This window comes from Rhipicephalus sanguineus, chromosome 1, assembly GCF_013339695.2.
Source record: "Rhipicephalus sanguineus isolate Rsan-2018 chromosome 1, BIME_Rsan_1.4, whole genome shotgun sequence".
NCBI lineage: Eukaryota > Metazoa > Arthropoda > Arachnida > Ixodida > Ixodidae > Rhipicephalus > Rhipicephalus sanguineus.
Window position 1 is genome coordinate 70,938,186 of NC_051176.1, and position 15,247 is coordinate 70,953,432.

Sequence of the window (15,247 nt, forward strand, 5' to 3'; positions counted from 1 at the left end):
CACCGTCTCGGGATCCGCCTGGCAAGCGAGCGCCAAGCAAGCGAGCCTCTCGGGATCGAGAGGCTGCCGCCAAGCGAGCGCGGCGCCAGGCGGATCTCGAGGCATTGCGCGCCCCCGAAGCCGCCGCCAAGCGCGCGCGGCCCCAGGCGGCAGCCTCTCGAGCTCGCACCTCTGGATCCTGCCGACGAGCACGAGACGCAGTGGCCTTCCGCACCCGGCGCTCCTCGTCGTCCATGGTCCGCCCAGCAGCACGATCCGGCGAGCGCACTCCTCCACGTACGGCGACGATCAATGAGAATGAGAGATAATGGGCGCAGCAGCCAATCTGAGAGCAGCGGCACCTATAACGCCATCTAGCGTGCATTCACCCAACCGCCATATTGCACACATCTCTATGGGACAGCGCCATCTAGTATATCGTCACCCAATTGCAGTTTGCATGCATCTCTATGGGACAGCGCCCTCTATTGTACGATAAGGGAACACTACGGGGTACGCCGGATGGATCGACGATCGACAACCGACCAGGTCTCGCTATAAGGAGCTTCGCCCCTAAAACGCGACCGACGGCTTGTCCCGTGCTACAGAGTAATATTTTGCTGTCAGCAATTTATCAATCATGGGTAACCAGTCAGGTGGCTGGTGCAATTCACGTAACGCATTTCTAACGTATAAAGGTATTCGTGTATGTGCACCTTAGCCGGTTTTGGATCTTCGTGCTCATGTCTGACATCCATTCTAGTTTTCCACATGCTGTGAATAGTCATAAGCGTTATCAGGTTCCATGGCACGCCATCTGTTTGTTCCCATCGCAAGAAGCGAATTCCAAATGACGGGAGCTGAAAATCCTTCTTATCGTCCTCTGAAGGACGTCCCACGAGAACAGAGAATCAGAGCAGTCTAGAAAAATGGGCTCGATTGTTTCGGACTTCCTGCAAATCACACTCCAGGGAAAATAAGAACCTCTGTCTTTCGGCCATGGTTTAGCAGAGAACGTGCCAGTGTGTAACAAAAAGAACAATGTCTTAGTTGATGCTCTGATAGGCATTCTGTAAGAGCATCTTTTTCTTACGCTAATACATACATTTTACGGTATAAAGGTACAAGTCATGTAATATTAACTAAATCCTTATACAGTTATTTTTTTTGTTACTAAGGACATATAATCAAAAGAATAACGCACTTGAAGAAACTGAAAAGCATACACAACTTCTCTGAAAAATACCCTTCACCGCTCCGCACTGCGAGCCATATGACAATACAACGTGCTCCGGTAATTTGTCATGCAGTCGTACTTGAATCACAGCGCGTAAGAAAGCATCACTCTGATGTCCTAAATAAAAAAACAATCATTTTGAGGTACAAGTGCAACAAACCAAGAAACCCTATGGAAACTATTACCCTATGTTTACCCTATTAAAAATATTAACTCTGCCAGTACGCTCCCAAGTGGATCCCCATATAAATACGGCAAATATTCGATGCAACTTTTGTACACACGCTCGTGGCATACATAATACCTGCAGCATATAAATATCTTTCGCAACAATAAACGCATTATAAACCGCTGCGCGCGCAAAAATCCAAATTTCACGCCCACCCCACTTAGTCGTTTTTGTCCTATATAACGTGTTCGGTTTCCGCGGCCCATTGCTTGGTGGTTTTCTGATAATACTGCAAAGGAACTCCAAGATACTTGGACGGCGTACTTGAAAATGGGATCTCTTGCATTTGTTCTGGTTTTTCATCCCACTCGCCATGCCAGAAACCTAAACACTCGTGCCAGTTGATTGCACTTCCGGTGAGACTGCAGAAGGTTCGTGCATCCCTCACAACCTCCTCTACACTGTTCTCATGATGACAAAATATCGCGATATCATCCGCATACGCTAACATCTTTATTTCATGTGACAAGAACCGATATCCTGTTATCTTTGTATTGTTCAACACTTTTAAACAAGGTTCTAAGTAGATTGCAAACAATAGAGCACAACAAGGGCATCATTGGCGCACACTAGATTTTACGTGTATGTCCGCGCTAATTTTTTTGTTTATTACTAGCTTGGCAGTGCAGTTCTCGTATGCCATTCTCACCCAATCTGCTATTACCGCTCCCACACTAACGTGATCCAGCAATGCAAATAGTATTTTATGCTTACTCTGTCTAATGCTTTTTCCAAGTCTAACTGTATCATTGCTATACGTTCATATGACGCATCGGAACACTCCAAAATTGTTCTTGCCGTATGAATTTTAATAAAAATGCTTCTTCCCTTTATTCCACACGTTTCGTGCGAACTGACAACGCTGGTAATCATTGTTTGAAGTCTTTTGGTCAAAACTTTCATATACACCGTATAGGCTGCGTTTGTGTGGTCGCATAGTTTTCCACCGACTGCGACTTTTCAGCGTCTTCAGTCTTTGGAATGAGTATAACGTGACTTGTTCTAAACGATAGAGGTAGTTGCTTCACATCATATGCCTCAAATAAAACTCGTTGCATCTCTGACATTTCTGACATCTCGGACATTTCATTCTTGAAAGTTCTATAAAATCCTGCCCCTATGCCATCTGGTCCAGTCGACTTCCCGTCTTAAGGTCATCGGTTGCTTGCCCAACTTCCTCTATCGTTATCGGCGTCTCAAGACTCTCCCTAATGCCATCCTCCAGCTTTGGCATCAGTGATCAAAACTCTCTTATAAATTCATCTTTCGCTTTCATTTCTGAGCCCAACAATCTTCGAAATCTTTTAAGAAATGCCGTTTCGATAATATCCTCCTCCGAAGAAAGCACACCTTCGTATTGTATTTATTTAATCTCATTTTTCGTTGCATATCGCTTTTCTTCTGCAAGCGCACGTTTTGTGGGCACTTCACCCGTCGTAAGGCGTTCTGCACGCCCTCTTGTCACTGCAACCATATGTTGTTCTTTCACTATGCGTTCTGTCTGTCTTTTAACATCCTCAATTTTTCGCTAAGCAATCCAGATATTGTGCTGTCTGCATTCAGTAGGTAATCGAGCGTTCTCTGCAGCTTTTTCTTTATGCTTTTCCTTATATCGTACGACTCCTGCTGTCTCGATTGCGTACATTTTCACTTCATTTTTAAATTGCTCCCAGACAGCTATAATGCTCGTTTTCTCGTTGAAAAGAGCGTCCTTGGCCTTCTGGCTCACGACTTTCACGAAAGTCTCGTCTTTCAAGAGTTTTTCGTTTAACTTCCATAGATCCCAGTTAAACTTCGTATTTTTCTTTTTCCTGCCAATTTCGACCATTACAAGGTTCTGATCACTGCAGCTAGCATGTTTCACGGCATTATTCGCGCATAAAAGCACGAGGTTTTCAGCTACGTACATACGATCAAGTCTAGCATGGCTTTGATGTTGAAAATGTGTATTGAACATAGCTGCTTCGGAGACCATCACGAATGTCTACTAAGCCACACTCTTCAGTCATTGCACAAAGCTGTAGGAATAGGCGTGCGCAGAGGGGGGGGCAGGGGGGCGGCCGCCCCCCCTAGTCACCTAAGAAGAGGGGGGCGCAAAGTCTGCTCATACATAGACTTAATAATGAGGGGCGGGGGGCCGCGATGAACCTCCCCCCCCCCCCCCCTGAAGGGGAACCCTGCGCACGCCTGTGGCTGTAGGCCCTCTTATCTCAAACTTGTGCGTTCTTAACACTATCCTCGGTCATGCAAACACAGTTGAAGTCTCCGAGCAATACAACTCGGTCACACTATAGAAAGGTGCCTACATAATAAAAAAACGCTTTCTGTCGGCCGCTATGTTTGGCGCGTACACTCCAACAATTCGCCATTTTTCCCCACATAAAGAAAAAGCACAGAGGACTAATCGCCTGTCATCAGAAGTCACGACCCTTTCTTCAATGATACCAATAGAACTCTTTAAAAATAAACACCTTCCAGACCTCCCAACGGCATGGCATACACATACATTATAATTTGTTTTAAAAAGATTCACCATGCGATCCGCTTGCTCCTCGCTCTGTCTTTAATTCTCGCAAGGCTAATAGTTCACGTCGTTTTCGATTAGCATTCTCCAACTGAGTTTGCTTTTTTTTGCGCCGCTAAGCATGGTATATTTAAAGTGCCTATCTTCAGTGCAAATGCCGAATCCCAGGAACCCGAGAGCGATAAGACAAGTCTCGCGTATTGCGCCTAGTTCATATTATCGGGTAACAGACTTACATCCTGCCGCTATGCTTGAAGTGGCCTAGTCTTCTCAGGCGAAGCCCAAGTGTCTCCTCTGGCGGCGCATATCTTTCAGCACTGCACGTCTGCCCCCATCTCAGTTGGGAAGTCTCTGAAATGAACATACCCGCTAAAGCGGGTCTGCTGGTGGTGCCTTCTCTGCTGATGGTGTCGCCCTCCCATCAGGCGGCACCCTGGGCTGTACCTTCAGGGTTGGACGTCTGATGAACTGCGCCTTCGGGGGTGGTTCGCCGGTAGAAGCTTCCGGTTGCCGTTTCCTTCATCTACCTCAAGCGGCCTCTTTACGACCGCTGGAGTAGTAATTTGCTCGCATTCCATGTCGGTGCAGTCCGTAGCTGTTCCGCCCGGACAGGCCTCGTTGGTTGCCTCGGGAATGTTTTTCTTCTCAGCAGCCTTGTCCCCTTCCGCGGCTTCCTTTATGTTGGCGGCGGGTACAGCCGCACCTTCTTTCTTTTCCTCGCCCTCACAGAAGGATTCCGCCTGCTGTTTTCTTTCGGTCTTCGCCGAGTCACCGCCCCCCGTGGCGGGTGGCTCCACGTCGGCCTCGTCTATGACATGCTCTTCCATAGCTTCACTTAGACCGGAACCTGTCACGTTGGCGTAACTGTGCACGCACTGGGTTTCGTCGTGGCCGAAGCGATGGCAGAGCCCGCAGCGTAGTACTCGGCACTCGCGCTGTATGTGTCCGGTGCCGCGGCACCGGAGGCAGAGCGGTGGTCTGCCTGGGATGTGCACGAGTGCATGGTCTTCTCCAACGCGAAATTATAGCGGCAAGTCTTCGACCGTATATCCTGCCTTCAAGCGCAGAGGCACCAGACGCGTATGAGACCCTTTGTCTGCGCAGCCTTGTACACGCCAGTTCTCCCGGGACATTTCGCTCACGGCAGTGTTGGCGGTAACGCGTTACAAGTAACGGCGTTACCGGTAACGCGTTACTTTCTTCGGTAACTTAGTAACGTACTCGTTACAATTTAGAAACTGTAACGGGTAACGTACTTACGTAAACATTTTTCGGTAACGTGTGGTGTCACGTTACTGGTTACTTTTTCATCCTGGGGGTGCCGTTTTCTCAGAGCTCGCCCCGACAAATTCTTTTGTCGCAGCGTCGGACTGCTGTCGGCCTGCCAGGCATTGAACAAGAAAGCGCGGGCGTAATCGCTTTGTTTTTTTGTGGAAATTGTGGGGACCAATTTCTTAAAGGAGCACTGACATCAAATTTTAAAGTCGAGATGTGCCATTCATTCGATTGCTCGGTATGCATAGGTCTCCTTGGCCAAATTTGAATGGCGTCCGTCGCGTGGAAGTATATTTATTTCGAGGGCAAACAGCGTACAAAAGCTCAACGGAAGATTGATCACGCTGCGACATCGACACTAGTGCTACGTGTAAGGTGTGATACATTCCGCAAATACCATCCTGAGTGACGATACGCTAGTAACAGTGACGTCGTACATTTCAGTGTATTTATTGTGGCGCCGACGCCAGGCGACGCTCTCACTCCCAGCCAGTGGCTCTCCTTGCTGTCCCGATCCGTGCTTGCAATTCATCGTGTCGCATCGACTGATTTGTCGTGTGCTCCACAGCGCGAGGGCGATCAATCGGAGCGACTACGTGCCAGCATGTCGGGGAACCGCTGCGTAGTGCGGACCTGCTCGTCGAGGCGCGGAAAAAGCGGAAAGTGCGTGGAGTTTCATTACACGTACGGTACACGCCAACACGACTACAAGCTATCAAAGTGGAGTAGCCTATAGATAAGTAACATCGCTAACAAGTAACACGCATGTAGTGTTAATTAATAGTGAATGTTAGTTCGTCCGTAGACTTCCTTGCGCTAGCGTAATACCGGGTTACTGCAGCCGTAACCGTGAGAGGCCGGATAGGTGGGGCCATCTGGCGGCGCAAAGAAGAACCTGACAAGCGCAGAATTGTTAATGTAGAAACCTATCGTATTCTATTTCTCCGCTGGTGTGCATTCGCTATGCCGATATTCCATAGGCCCCTTTGCGTATACCGGAATGCCGTGCACGCTAAAATTCTCTGATATAGCTAATTGAGACACACCAGCGAGTATGACCCAAGCGTGCGTCCCCGGGCACCTCCTCGTTGCTGCTTGGAACGGCGTCCATTTCTGAATCGCTGTTTTGCAAAGGGTCGAAGCGGAAATGATTCGCGACGTCGCGTATCGCGGCGATTCTAAGTTTAAGAATGTCGTCTTCAACGCAAGTCGATACTTTTGACGGCGACGCTAATGACAAGGCATGACTGAACGTGCGCGCCTAGCAGACGAAATGTTAGCTGAGCAGCTGATCCTCACGTCACTCCTTTCTGTGGACAAGCTGGGGCGTGGTCTGGAGTTGAGCGCGAAGGAGCGCTGCCAGCGCTAAAAAATGGCGGGCTTGCAGGCCGTTTTGAATCGTGCTAGATACCGGTGATATGGATAAATAAAACAGATAGCTATTCGTCCCTCAGTTGCATTTTCGGTCGCCAATCGCTACTAGGGGAAGATAACTACTCGTGGATGCAAAAATTTTTAGATGCGTAAATTTGATGGCAGTGCTCCTTTAAGACGCGCCGACTCCTTGTGTGGAGGTTTGGGCCATCGCCACACAAAGCTTGATGAAAGCCGCATAATTCGCCATGAGAAACTGTACGGACATGCTTCTTGTGGAAGTGGATGTAACAGATGGATTGCTGGCACCTGCGCCGTTTCGTGCCCAAAAGACAGGCCGTCCGAAGAGAAAGCGCAACGGCTGGTTTACTTCATACCACGTGCTGATCGTGAAATTTTTCACGTGGGGGAAACGAAGAACTCCCCCGAGAGGCTGCGACAAAAATCTAGGGACTTTAGGCTGCGACAACATAAAAACGATGTCCGCAAGTTCGCGTGACAAAGGAGCACACTCGCTGAGCATAGCATGGTAAACGACCACCACATCGATTTCGACAACTCCCTCGTCGTCGACTTAAGCGGCTTTCTGTGGAATTCTGGCCCATCTAGGCGACAGCCGGTAACCTCAACCGTGGTCTACAGGTGCGCTGCCGATCGAAAGTCTGCCTTATTGTGGAGAATAGGCGTGACCCCCGGCTGGAAGAAAACCCTGAAAAGGAATGCGAGCGGGACGCGAAACGTAGAATTTTTTTCTTGTAACGCAAAAAAAAATTTTCCTTTTTTACTCACTACCTTAATACCGGTGTCACACGAGCAGCCTTAACCGCGGTTAAGCTAAATACGGTTACGGCTAACCACGGTTACAGGTAGCTACACGGCAGACATTACCGCAGTTAGTGTACTAATCGTGGTTATTGCAAACGGGTGATTCCACGAGAGATCGACACAGATCCGAAAATAGATTTGATTGAGTATTTTATATTTTATGCATGGTCCCATACCAGCAGCCCGAAAAGGAACTTAATTTCCTTATTAACTGCCTAATTTACGAGGGAAAAAAATATCAAACATATTCAATCAGGAGGGCCAATTTCATTACCTGTCGTTCTCGAAAGTTCACGACGTTGTAAAACACAAATATTATCGTTACAAAGAACATATTTTGTGTATTAAATGTATGCGCAACAAAGGATAAAGTAACATTGTTTGAAACTTGTAGAGCCAAGGAAACTGTTTTTAAAAAATGTCTAAATATGTGACATTTTATATTAGCTACAAAGTTGATAAGGCTTATCAACTTTGTTTTAAAAATAAATTTTGCTTTTTCTATCTGCAACTGCAGCGAAGTTTCTGGTTATTGAACTCCTTAGCGAGTGAGGCTGATCTTGAACACCCTCACATAAACGCTCGCAATTTTTGCCGTAATTATACAGGTTAAAGTGAACAAAAAATGTTTATGCAGAGATATTTTTTACGTGACTAGCACATTAAATCATTTCTTGACTACTACAAAATTCTCGCATTTATCTTGCTAGTGGAAGCACGCCATCAGAATTATTGCAAATTTCTTGAGAGTTCATTGATACTTTCTTTGTGAATAACGTTGATTATTGAATCTCATATTGTGTATAATGTCACATTGATAAAAATGGCTCCATGTGCCAGAGTCAGAAGCCATCACACATAACTCTACAGGCAACTTTAAGCCACAATAACATTGCTAAGGTGCGGTACATTTGTGCAAGTAACACTCGTTAAATCAGCGTTTTGGATATATTCGTTGTTTGGGTTAGAAGTTTTATGTGAAACATAAATTTCAGATTTAATTTATTGTTCTTGTGGGTTCCTAAAGCAAAGACACATCGATTAAAATTTATGATTGCGGAGTAACGGCAGAGGTAACGTCCGTTACTTTTTTTCGGTAACGGTAACAGTAACGCGTTAAATTTTTTTGTAGGTAACGTAGGGCGGTAACGCGTTCCTTTTTTTTATAGTGTAACGAGTAAGGTATTTAGTTACTTTTTTTCAGTAACGCCTACAACACTGGCTCACGGTGCCGAAAGGCAGCAGGGTGGTTCTTACATCTTCATCCGGAGTAGTATGCAAAAGTCAGTACAGCCTCATCCTGATATCTTAATTACAGGGGTCTATCACAAAACACTGTTATATTTAACGCTTAAGGCAGTGATTGATAGAATCTTCTTTTCGGCGTTTTCGTCCTTGAACGTAATCACCCACACGTGGTTCATTTGATAGGCCCCAAGGATGACCATCTCCGGCATACGCTGTAGACTAGTTGAAATATCGCGGAAATGCTTAACTCGGTAAGGTCTTGCCTTCACATCAGCATGCAAAAATACAGTGGTGGCTACGGTCGTACCTGTAGGTAACTGGGGTAAAATAAGCTGGTAATCCTGTGTCGTCGGCGTATCGGTGAATCTAATGCCGCGACCCAGCTGCGCCGCTGAAACCGCCCCTTTCGAGGAGCAAGACATTCTGCATCCGTTCACTACGGTGGCCGGAAGTGGAATCCTGAGCTACCCCGACTCGCGTAAAACACGCTAAAGCCGACCTACGCGTCATCATCATCAGCCTGACTACGCCCACTGAAGGGCAAAGGCCTCTCCCATGTTCCGCCAATCAACCCGGTCCTGTGCTTTCTGCTGCCACGTTATAGCTGCAAACTTCTTAATCTCATGTGCCCACCTAACTTTGTGTCTCCCCCTCCCGGTTTTTTTCGCTCAGAACGCAGTCAGTAACTCTTAATGACCAGCGGTTATCTTGCCTACGGGCTACATACCCTGCCCATGTCTATTTCTTCTTGATTTCGACTAAGATGGCCTTAACACCCGTTTGTTTACCCTGCCACGGTGCTTTAGTGGTTATGGCGCTCGACTGCTAACACCAAGGTCGTGGCATCGAATCCCGGCCGCGGCGGCTGCATTTTCGATCGAGGCAAAAATGTTTGAGGCCCGTGCACTTAGATTTAGGCGCACGTTAAAGAACCCCAGGTGGTCCAAATTTCCAGAGCCCTCCACTACGGCGTCTCTCATAATCAAATCAAGGTTTTGGGACATTCAAACCCAGATATTATTATTGCTCAGTAGGTGAGTAACGGTAAGATGCAGCTGTTACATACCTTCCTCTTGAGTGAGAGTGGTAAACCACCATTCATGATTTCAGAATGTTTGAGGAATGTGCCCCATCCCACCCTTATTATCCTAGTTAGTGCAATCTCGTGGTTCGGCTCCGCGATTACTATCTGGCCTATGTCCTTTACAAATTCTAGTGCCTCGCTATCTCTCACAAAGCGCTGTTCTCTTCCGACCTACGCGTAGTGGAAACGGAAATGCGAAAAACAAAAGAATGAGCACTCACCCGAGCAGGGGCTCGAACCCTGGATCATTAGATTAAAAGCCTAACTCTCTACCGATTGAGTTAACCGGGCCCGCGCAGAACGCGCTCAGGTCGACCTCGACATGATGTGACGAAATGCACAGTCATGTACACGCGCGCTTGGTTGGCGGTAACGCCACCCTGTGATAGGACGTATATAAGAGCGCGTTTCGTTCAATAAAGGCTCCTTTTGAAGCACTTGACCCCGTGCGAACCACAATAGTAGGAGCGCAAATGCGAAAAAAAAAAGAGTGAGCGCTCACCCGAGCAGGGGCTCGAACCCTGGACCGTTAGGCTAAAGCCTAACGCTCTACTGACTGAGCTACCCGGGCTCGCCCAGAACGAGCTCAAGCCCACCTACACATTGTGGTAGCGGAAATGCAAAAAAAACGTCGCCCGCATCTTCCCACGGGGGGAACTCGAGCAAATGCTTCGCAGAGTGGTGGGGGTATCGCGTGAATGTTGCGTAATTGGGTATGGTTTGGGAATGCTTAATTGTTACAAAATGCGCACACCAAGTACGACTTGAACGGCTCCAGCGTGCACGAAGTTCCGGGTCCGCAGCTCGCTTCAAACGCTCGCGTTCAGCGTCGTATGCTCGTCTCTTCGCAGCCTTGTCTTCTGCGTTGCTTGCTGTTGTTGACGCCGACGACGGTGAGGGTGGGGCAACGTTGCCTTCAACGAGTGGTGGTACGCTGATTGAAGGTGCTGTTGCTTCCATCGCATCTACACGAGTCAAGCAAAGCGTCAAGTCCAGCGAAAGCCAAGACGCCCTTGACTGCATTCCGAACGCGCGCTCCGCCGCTTATATACACACCGCCCGCGTTCGATCGAGAGGAGGGAGGGACGGAGAGGAGGGAGGGAGGGAGAGGAGAAGGTTGCTGCCGGCACGAGACGAGCCGAGCATGCGCAGTGGGGGTGTGGACGGCGGCCGACGCCGCAGGTGCGACTACGAAATGATCCGCATTTAAAAAAAAGGGATGAGCACTCACCCCACCAGGGGCTCGAACCCTGAGACCGTTAGGTTAAAACCCTAATGCTCTACCGATTTAGCTACCCGGGCTCCCACAGAACGAGCTCAAACCGACTGACCGATAGTAGAAGCGCAAATGGGAAAAAAAGATTGAGCGCTCGCCCGAGCAGGGGCTCGAACCCTGGACCATTAGGTTAAAAGCCTAACGCCCTACCGACTGAGCTACCCGGGCTCGCGCAGAACGAGCTCAAGCCGATCCTACACATTGTAGAAGCGCAAATGCAAAAAAAGGAATGATCACTCGCCCCAGCAGGGGCTCGAACCCTGGGACCGTTAGGTTAAAACCCTAACGCTCTACCGACTGAGCTACTCGGGCTCGCACGGAACGCGCTCAAACCGACTGACCGATAGTAGAAGCGCAAATGCGAAAAAAAGATTGAGCACTCGCCCGAGCAGGGGCTCGAACCCTGGACCGTTAAGAGCCTAACGCTCTACCGACTGAGCTGGCCGGGCTCGCTGAGAACGCGCTCAAGCCCACCTACGTATAGTAGAAGCGCAAATAAGAAAAAAGAACTCGCCCAAGAAGGGGCTCAAACATGGGACCGTTATGTTAAAAGCCTAACGCTCTACCGACTGGGCTACCTGGGCTCGCCCAGAACGAGCTCAAGCCGACCTACAGATTGTAGAAGTGCAAATGCGAAAAAAAAAGATTGAGCACTCGCCCGAGCAAGGGCTTGAACCCTGGACCGTTAGGTTAAAAGCCTAACGCTCTACCGACTGAGCGGCCCGGGCTCGCGCAGAACGCGCTCAGGCCGACCGACACATACTGGATGCACAAATGCGAAAAAAAAAGATTGAGCACTCGCCCGAGCAGGGGCTCGCACCCTGGACCGTTAGTTTAAAAGCCTAACGCTCTACCGACTGAGCGGCCCGGGCTCGCGCAGGACGCGCTCAAACCGACCGACACATACTAGATGCACAAATGCGAAAAAAAAAGATTGAGCACTCGCCCGAGCAGGGGCTCGCACCCTGGACCGTTAGGTTAAAAGCCTAACGCTCTACCGTCTGGGCCACCCGGGCTCGCGCAGAACGCGCTCAAACCGACCGACACATACTAGATGCACAAATGCGAAAAAAAATGATTGAGCACTCGCCCGAGCAGGGGCTCGCACCCTGGACCGTTAGGTTAAAAGCCTAACGCTCTACCGACTGAGCCACCCGGGCTCGCTCAGAACGCGCTCAAACCGACCGACACATACTAGATGCACAAATGCGAAAAAAAATGATTGAGCACTCGCCCGAGCAGGGGCTCGCACCCTGGACCGTTAGGTTAAAAGCCTAACGCTCTACCGACTGAGCCACCCGGGCTCGCGCAGAACGCGCTCAAACCGACCGACACATACTAGATGCACAAATGCGAAAAAAAAAGATTGAGCACTCGCCCGAGCAGGGGCTCGCACCCTGGACCGTTAGGTTAAAAGCCTAACGCTCTACCGACTGAGCCACCCGGGCTCGCGCAGAACGCGCTCAAACCGACCGACACATACTAGATGCACAAATGCGAAAAAAAAATGATTGAGCACTCGCCCGAGCAGGGGCTCGCACCCTGGACCGTTAGGTTAAAAGCCTAACGCTCTACCGACTGAGCGGCCCGGGCTCGCGCAGAACGCGCTCAAGCCGACCGACACGTGGTGTGACGAAATGCACAGTCATGTACACGCGCGCTTGGTTGCCGGTACCGGCCCCCTGTGATAGGATGTGTATAAGAGCGCGTTTCCTTCGATAAAGGCTCCTTTTTACGCACTTGACCACGTGCGAACCAGACATAGTAGAAGCGCAAATGCGAAAAAAAGAGTGCTCGCCCGAGCAGGGGCTCGAATCCTGGACCGTTAGGTTAAAAGCCCAACGCTCTACCGACTGAGCCACCCGGGCTCGCGCAGAACGCGCTCAAACCGACCGACACATACTAGATGCACAAATGCGAAAAAAAAATGATTGAGCACTCGCCCGAGCAGGGGCTCGCACCCTGGACCGTTAGGTTAAAAGCCTAACGCTCTACCGACTGAGCCACCCGGGCTCGCTCAGAACGCGCTCAAGCCCGCCTGCGCATAGTAGAAGCGCAAATAAGAAAAACAAACTCGACCGAGAAGGGGCTCGAACCTTGGACCGTTAGGTTAAAAGCCTAACGCTCGACCGACTAACCTACCCGGGCTCGCTCGGAACTCGCTCAAACCGACTGACACATACTAGAAGCGCAATTGAGAAAAAAAAAAAGATTCAGCACTCACCCGAGCAGGGACTCGAACCCTCGACCGTTACGTTGAAAGCTACCCAGGCTTTCTTTATTATCAATACCGGCATGTCAAAACGTACAAAAACAAAGTGATGTATTAGTAGCACATGTCAATCATAAAAGTGTGTGCCTTATGTTGGCTGACACGCGGCGAAGACGCTTCAGGTTCACAAGGTTGTTGACTACATTCACCAAGGTGGTTTGTCTTGCTGCAAACTGTACAATTCTTTGATATAACACATGCTTTCAATAAAGCATTCCGTAGGATTCGGTTCCACGTGCCTCACATCCATTTTGCTTTTCCACAAGCAATGCAAGGAAACTAACATAAACATGTCATACAGAACAGTGTCATCATTAAATGTTAGCAAAAAAGGAATACCGAACGGCTTAATCGGCAGGTCCTTCTGAGGGACATCCCAATGAAAAACTGAGTCCCAACTTTCTGTAAATGCATGTTCCCTTGTCTCAGGTTTTCTGCATAATGAACAGTTCACGGTCCAAGGCACGAAAATGCCTCTTTCCTCTAGCCAAGTTTCACAGGTAATGTATTGCTGTGCAGCTGAAAAAAGGACTTCGCCGATGGACGAACAGGCATTCGCTTCACTCTTTTAAGCCCGTCCCTTTCTGGTCCTATTGAATACATGGATCGATACAACGGCATGGTTAGCACAACGTCTCGTAAATCCTTGTACAGACGCTTCCGCGGTACATTACTCAGGTATTCCATAGAAAACTGCACCTTCAACGACTTCAAAGCCCAGACAACTTTTAGGAACCCTCGCGCTCTGCCATGAACACACCGTTGCGACGACAAAATGAATTCTGGTAGTTCATCACAGAGCTTTACTTGAAGCACTGTCAACAGAAATGGGTCCTTTTGGTATCGTAAGCAAACATATATTCACACAGTCTGCCGCAAGAACAAATGTGCTAAACCTAACCCACCATTTTTAACAGATCCAAACAAGCAAGTGCGACTTCTTCGCTCCCAACTTGATCCCCACACAAAAACCGCGAGCACCCTAGGTAATCTCTGTATGCTAGCTCTTGACATATACAAGGCATGGAGCACGTAAAATACTTTTGCAACGGCAAACAGATTGTGCTGGCAAACATGGAAAAATTACGTCCTCCCCACTTAAGTGTGTTCTCGCGGACCCTGTCAGTTTCCGCATTCGAGTACACCGCGGCGTCCACTGAACGTTGACACACCTACTGGGGTGGATCTTCCCATCTTTCAATCCGTAAACCCAAAAATTTATCGAAATTGATAGCACTGCATTTTATCCTATAGTGTAAAAGCACCCCCTCCACCGCGGTTTTGACACTTTTTTTTTATCGCGACAAAACGCGATATCATCGGCGTGTGCAAGTACCTTCACTTCTGTGGACTGAAATGTAAAACCAGATTCCCTGATATCACTGGTTATCTTTCTACAAAGCGGCTCCAGGAATATAGCGAATAAAAGGGTGGATAAACAACACCCCTCTCTCACAGATGACCGCACGTTAAAGCTTCTATAGTCGGGTACAACTTTAGAAAAAAGGAGAGGCCCCGCCCATATGACCGAAGCGCGGCAGCCGATTGCCTCCGCGGCAAAGAAATAGTCCCGCTTCTTCTCCTTGAGCGGAGGCACCGGCCGTCCGGCTCGTGACGTCAGTCTAGAGCGCGCGCCCATTGGTGGAAGCGCGTGTGCATCCGCCTTTGAGGTGCAAATGCCGCTTTTTTCTAAAGAAGTTGTACCCGACTATAGTGACCCGTTTGTTTATTGTGAGGTGAGCAACAGTGGCGTAGCCAGGGGGTGGCTGACCGGGCTACAGCCCCCCCCCCCCCCGTCAGTGCGCTGCAGCTTTGAACCGAACAGGCAGCGCCACCAGACACCCGCGGCGGAAAAGTTGGGATTGCCATTTGTTGCTCCCGGGCGCGCAGTCACGTAGAAACGCATGGCTCCTCGCCGAAAGGA

General features: G+C 49.0%; 11 non-coding genes across 11 annotated transcripts; all 11 read right to left on the bottom strand.

The window, feature by feature from the left end:
• Positions 1-9,993: 9,993 nt before the first annotated feature.
• Trnak-uuu (transfer RNA lysine (anticodon UUU)) lies at positions 9,994-10,066 on the bottom strand. The gene has a single exon. It is a non-coding gene; the product is annotated as a tRNA-Lys (tRNA).
• A 1,080-nt stretch (positions 10,067-11,146) lies between these two features.
• Trnak-uuu (transfer RNA lysine (anticodon UUU)) lies at positions 11,147-11,219 on the bottom strand. The gene has a single exon. It is a non-coding gene; the product is annotated as a tRNA-Lys (tRNA).
• Positions 11,220-11,289: 70 nt separating this feature from the next.
• Trnak-uuu (transfer RNA lysine (anticodon UUU)) lies at positions 11,290-11,363 on the bottom strand. Its single transcript has one exon. It is a non-coding gene; the product is annotated as a tRNA-Lys (tRNA).
• A 343-nt stretch (positions 11,364-11,706) lies between these two features.
• Positions 11,707-11,779, bottom strand: Trnak-uuu (transfer RNA lysine (anticodon UUU)). Its single transcript has one exon. It is a non-coding gene; the product is annotated as a tRNA-Lys (tRNA).
• Positions 11,780-11,994: 215 nt separating this feature from the next.
• On the bottom strand, positions 11,995-12,067 carry Trnak-uuu (transfer RNA lysine (anticodon UUU)). The gene has a single exon. It is a non-coding gene; the product is annotated as a tRNA-Lys (tRNA).
• Positions 12,068-12,138: 71 nt separating this feature from the next.
• Positions 12,139-12,211, bottom strand: Trnak-uuu (transfer RNA lysine (anticodon UUU)). The gene has a single exon. It is a non-coding gene; the product is annotated as a tRNA-Lys (tRNA).
• Positions 12,212-12,282: 71 nt separating this feature from the next.
• On the bottom strand, positions 12,283-12,355 carry Trnak-uuu (transfer RNA lysine (anticodon UUU)). The gene has a single exon. It is a non-coding gene; the product is annotated as a tRNA-Lys (tRNA).
• Positions 12,356-12,426: 71 nt separating this feature from the next.
• Trnak-uuu (transfer RNA lysine (anticodon UUU)) lies at positions 12,427-12,499 on the bottom strand. Its single transcript has one exon. It is a non-coding gene; the product is annotated as a tRNA-Lys (tRNA).
• Positions 12,500-12,571: 72 nt separating this feature from the next.
• On the bottom strand, positions 12,572-12,644 carry Trnak-uuu (transfer RNA lysine (anticodon UUU)). The gene has a single exon. It is a non-coding gene; the product is annotated as a tRNA-Lys (tRNA).
• Positions 12,645-12,846: 202 nt separating this feature from the next.
• On the bottom strand, positions 12,847-12,919 carry Trnak-uuu (transfer RNA lysine (anticodon UUU)). The gene has a single exon. It is a non-coding gene; the product is annotated as a tRNA-Lys (tRNA).
• Positions 12,920-12,991: 72 nt separating this feature from the next.
• On the bottom strand, positions 12,992-13,064 carry Trnak-uuu (transfer RNA lysine (anticodon UUU)). The gene has a single exon. It is a non-coding gene; the product is annotated as a tRNA-Lys (tRNA).
• Positions 13,065-15,247: the final 2,183 nt, after the last annotated feature.